Here is a 5,258-nt window from a genome sequence, read left to right as displayed (position 1 = left end):
CTGATACAATTAAAATCCACCTCAATACCAAACAGTCCAGAGGAAGGGAGCCAGTTCCTACCCTAGATCTTTCCTTTCACACCTTAACATCAAGTGCCTCCTCTTGGGCCTCTGAATCCCTGCCACATTCCATGTGCCAGATGCCCTTTCCCCAGTACTGTCGTCACTCAGCTTTGCAGAGGAACTTGCCTCATCCTGTTCTTGCCATTTTGAGTTGACAAAGAAGTCAGATGGGAAAGACAGCTCCCACATCCTTATAGGTCAGGGGGGCCAACTAGAGGAAGAAACTCATGCGCAGGAGCTTGATATCAGGTATTTGCCTCAGGTCAAGGTGCTTTTGCTCTCCCTGGGAGGAAGCCACCCCTGCACAAAGAGGATGAAAGAGCCTGCCAAAGCCTGGGATTGAACCAGGGACCTTTAGATCTTCAGTCTAACGCTCTCCCAACTGAGCTACTTTGGCAGCTGTATAACAGTATTTTGGCCTGTTGCTTCTCTGTCCGGGAGGTTTTTGCAGCAGTGGCACACAAAAAGGATGTCATTGTGAGCGGCCCATGAAGACAAGACTCGCTTTTGCCTGCCTTGCTCAGCTTGACTTGCTGCCTCACCCTGTTCCTGCCCTAGTGCCCGGGTTGACCTGGTGGTGGAAGGGGACTGGGGGCCAGTGGCGCGGGGAGGAAGTTGAGCTGGACCCTGAGCTAGACTAGACCCTGGCGGTGAGAGTCTGGCCACCACCTGCCACCCCACCCTGTTGTCCTGGCTTCCCCCACTGGGCGTCATTTCGGGAGGGAAGTGGGGCTTCTGTTAGGTTGGTCATTTCTGTAAAGCAATTAAATGGGGTATTTGGTTTCTGAGTGAATGTGAGGAATGTGCAATTATGAGAGGGAATTTCCATCCCTCTTTCATATACAGTTAAGAGCCCCAGTGGCCTAATGGATAAGACATTGGTTTTCTAAGTCAGGGATTGTGGATTCAAGTCCCATGTGGTGTAAAAAACTCCTTTTTTCTTGTATATTGCAAAGAAACCTTGGTCTTATTTTCACCAAGGAAGTTGGGAGATGTTGGAACACAAAGTACTGCATCTTGGGAGCAATCCCTCAGAAATGTCATCTTCCATTTGACAAATGTTTTCTAAACCCATCAGTAGCAAACAGTTAATACTAGTGTTTGTCTGAGAATAGAGTGATGGGAAGTGTTTACTCCAACACCTCAGTGAAAGAGCAAGGCTGTTCTGAAAGAGAATGGATCTGTCTGGAGGCAAAGCAGAACTTGAGAATGAGCAACAGTGTGAAAAGAAGAACTTCAAATGTGTGTTTACTTATATTTACTTATTCCCATAATACAAGAACTAGGGGTCACCAAATGAAATTAATAGGCAGCAGGTTTAAAACAAATAAAAGGAAGTTCTTCTTCACGCAGTGCACAGTCAACTTGTGGAACTCCTTACCTGAGAAGGTTGTGAAGGCTAGGACTATAACAATGTTTAAAAGGGGACTGGATAAATTCATGGAGGCTAAGTCCATAAATGGCTATTAGCCAGGATGGGTAAGAATGGTGTCCCTAGCCTCTGTTCGACAGAAGATGGAGATGGATGGCAGGAGAGAGATCACTTCATCATTGCCTGTTAGGTTCACTCCCTCTGGGGCACCTGGCATTGGCCACTGTCAGTAGACAGATACTGGGCTAGATGGACCTTTGGTCTGACCCGGTATGGCCTTTCTTATGTTCTTATGTGTTAGCTGTTAGTTAGGTTGGTCTGACAAATTTCAAGAAAATACCAATGCTCGTAGACTGATGCAGACACTGGCTGCTTCTGATCTTTTACTGAGAGTTAATTGAGAAATATTTTCCTTAACTATGTTATGGAATATTGGGTGGGCTCTGAAGGCACCATTCCTCCTGCTTTTGCCCTTGGAGACAACACCGCTACACGTGCACCTTCCAGTCAACTGCTAGAGAAGACAACACAGACAGGGATGGCAGCAGGGCAGACTGGAGCTCCACGGAGACAGTGGGACCAGCTCTCATCAATGGGGAGGTGGCCACCCCACCATGCACAAGGCTGAGCCAGTAAGTGCGGCGTGTGCTCCACGGTGCCCCTACTCCCTGCACATGGTGGTGGAGGGCAGTTACTGAGTTCGGTTGGTCTGGCAAATTTAGGGCTTGGCTACACTTGCAGATGTAGAGCACTGGGAGTGAAACCACAGCAGGGAAACCGCTGCCGTGTGTTCACACTGACAGCTGCAAGCGCACTGGAGTGGCCACATTAGCAGCTCTGGCAATGCCACAGACAGCAGTGCACTGTGGTAGCTATCTCAGTGTGCAAGTGGCTGCAACGTGCTTTTCAAATGGGGGGCGGGGGTGGAGTGTGACAGGGAGTGTGTTGTGTGTAAGTGGGGGGAGCGACAGTGTGTTTGGGGGGCTGAGAGTGTGTCAGCATGCTGTCTTGTGTGTTCCGACAGCAGCAGACCCCCCCCCATACACACTCACAACAGCAGCATTCCACACTAATGGTTGCTTTGTCCCAGAGCAGATAAGCAGCCGGCTGTCGGAAACTGAGCTTTGAAAGGGGATATCCACATGCCTGCAGCTGATTTCAAAACAATGACCAGAGTGGGCACTTGACTTCAGGGGATTATGGGACATTTCCGGAAGCCAATCACAGTGCAGTGATGCCCGGGCATTTCAGCCGAGGCACAGTGAGCTTTATGCTTCTCATGGAGGTGGATTACCAGGAGAGCTCCAGCTGCAGAGCCCAGGTTCTCCATGTGCCTTGTGAGTGTGGACACCTCAGGAGTTAAGGCTGCTTTAATGCGCTCAAACTTGCAAGTGTTACCAAGCCCTTAGAACAGGGACAGGGGCACATTTGGAAGAGGGAAACTGCTCCATACGCTAGCCCGGGCAGCCGCCCATTTTCTTTGGCAAGTCAGGAATGGCAAAGGCGAGACTGGAAGCACTTTATGACCATCCCCCAACTCCTTCCCGGGGCTCTAGCTGAAGCCAGAGCATTGCCCTGAGCAGCCAAGAAGAGGTTCCAGCCCTGAAGGGAGCAGGACTTGCAGCACAAAGTGAGCACAACCACGAGGGGACTCTAATCCTGAATCATCCGATCCACAGGGAGATGCCTTATCCTTTAGGCCACATGATGAGGGGGTCTAAGAACTTCTTTGTAAAAGCCGGACACTGTGTTTCTTGGGTCATCTACTGAGGGGGGCCGAGACTCTCTGGGCACAAGAAGTCGAGCTCCCAGCGAGACGTGAGACTTAATTCTATGGAGCCAGGTGCAGGGCTTTAGCAGGGAGGCTCAGGCATGGGGGATTGGGGTGCAGCGGAGGGACCGGCTGTCTAGGTGCGGAGATTTAGTCGCACTGAGGGAGGAGGACGAGGAGGAACCCTGCTGACAGGCAGTGGCTGTGCAGAAAAAGAGGAGGGGTTGCTGGGAGGCTTTTTTGCCTCTCTTTTGCCTGCCTGCTCGCTCTTGTGGTAAAAGGGGGAGACTCTGCCAGTGAGTCTGGTTAGCTCAGTTGGTAAAGTATCAGGCTTTTAATCTAGGAACCCAGGGTTCAAGCCGCCCCTCTCTAAGCACTCAGCTTTTAAGTTGCCTTGTGTGCCAGGAGCCAAATGATTCCTGGTGGTATCCAGAGCCACACATGGATTCCCAGAAGCTGCAGCAATTTCCTGGGAAGGCCCCTCTCTCCTGCTGAGTCCTTAGGAAGCAGGATAGAAGCCCCCATCTGCAGGAGCGGGCCCAGAAAGCGCAGTATCTGGCTGGCAGGAAGCGCTGTGGGGCCAGGTGCTGAGAAAGCCGAGGGGAGAAGAGAGCGGGAGCAGCTGCAGAGAAGCTGTGAGTGCAGAGTGCAAACCTGCCAACTGAGGGTCATCTGGTCCTGTGGTGTAAAGTTCAGCTGTCAGGACACTGACTAGTGCGAGCTGAGCTCAGATCTCAGGGGGACTCTGGGACCTGTTGCTTCAAAGTTGGAGCTTTGTCTTGCTCTTTCAAATGATGCGGGAGCCGGTCTTTTGCGTGCTGGCTGTTGTGACTTGCGCACCAGATAGGGTGACCAGACGTCCCGATATTATCGGGACAGTCCCGATTTTAGGGGACTTGTCCCGCGTCCCGACCTTACATCGGTCGGGACGCACTTTGTCCCGATATCGGGACCATCTGGCTAGAACCGTCTGCAAGCTGCCACCGGCGCCGCTGGCTCACCTCCCTGGGGCAGCTCCCGGTGCGCGCGCCCCCCGGCAGGAGCCTGCAGTGCAGCCCCAGGCAGGCGAGGAGGTCTCCGCCGTGTGCTGTGGGGGCGGGGCCTGCAGGCACCGGCAGCAGCAGGGCCAGCTCCACGGTTTTGCCACCCCAAGCGGCAGGAGAGGGTAAAAAAAAAAAAAAAAAAAGCCGCGACCGCGATCGGCGGCAGCTCCACCGCGCCGCTTTCTTCCCCCACCCCCGCCCCGCCTTCCCTCCTCGACCCGACCTGACCCGCAACCCTAGGAGCCAGAGGGACCTGCCTGCTGGATGCTTCCCGGGAGCCACTCCAGGTAAGCACCCGCTGTGACTCACCTTGCTCCTTGGCAGGTCCCTCGAGGGGAGGGAGGGGCTCTGTATGCTGCTGGTGCCTGCAAGCCCCGCTCCGCGGCTCCAGCAGCTCCCATTGGCGCCTTTCCTGGCCAATGGGAGCCACAGCCACGGAGCTCGTGCTTGTGGCGGGTGCAGCACGTGGAGAGTCTGCAGACTCCATTTGCCGCCCTCACCCTAGGAGCCAGACACCTCCCAGCAGGGCTGGTGAGTGCAGCCAGGGAAGGGGGCAGGGTGTGATGGTGAGTGTCTGGGAGGTGTGTGTGGGGATGCTGGGCTGTGAGGGTGTGGAGGGCGCTGGGCAGTGGGAGAGGTTTGTGTGTTTTGGGGTGCTAGGCAGTGGGGGCCTGTTGGGGTGCTGGGAAGTGGGGGAGATCTGTGTGTGTCACTGGGCAGGGGGGATCTGTGTGGGGCATTGTGTAGTTGTGGTGGTGGGGCTGTGGGGAAAGGCACAGGGAGGGAGGGAGGGGAAATCTGTATGTATTGGGAAACTAGCAAGTGGGGGTGTTCTGTGTGGGGTGCTGGGCAGCTGTGGTGGGGCTATGGGTGGGGGGGTGCTGGGTAAGGGTGGTGGTGTGCACAACACTGTGCATTTGTTGTGGGGGAGCTCTGGGCATAGTGGGTTCAGGGGGTGCAAGACATAATGGATCCAGGGGGCACTGGGCAGGGGAGCTGTGTGGCGCAG

General features: G+C 54.3%; 1 non-coding gene across 1 annotated transcript; it reads right to left on the bottom strand.

Moving 5' to 3' along the window:
* Positions 1-387: 387 nt before the first annotated feature.
* Positions 388-460, bottom strand: TRNAF-GAA. Its single transcript has one exon. It is a non-coding gene; the product is annotated as a tRNA-Phe (tRNA).
* Between the last annotated feature and the right edge of the window lie 4,798 nt (positions 461-5,258).

Source organism: Mauremys mutica, unplaced genomic scaffold (assembly GCF_020497125.1).
Source record: "Mauremys mutica isolate MM-2020 ecotype Southern unplaced genomic scaffold, ASM2049712v1 Super-Scaffold_100125, whole genome shotgun sequence".
Classification (NCBI taxonomy): Eukaryota; Metazoa; Chordata; order Testudines; family Geoemydidae; genus Mauremys; species Mauremys mutica.
This window is presented reverse-complemented; position numbering and strand designations above follow the sequence as displayed.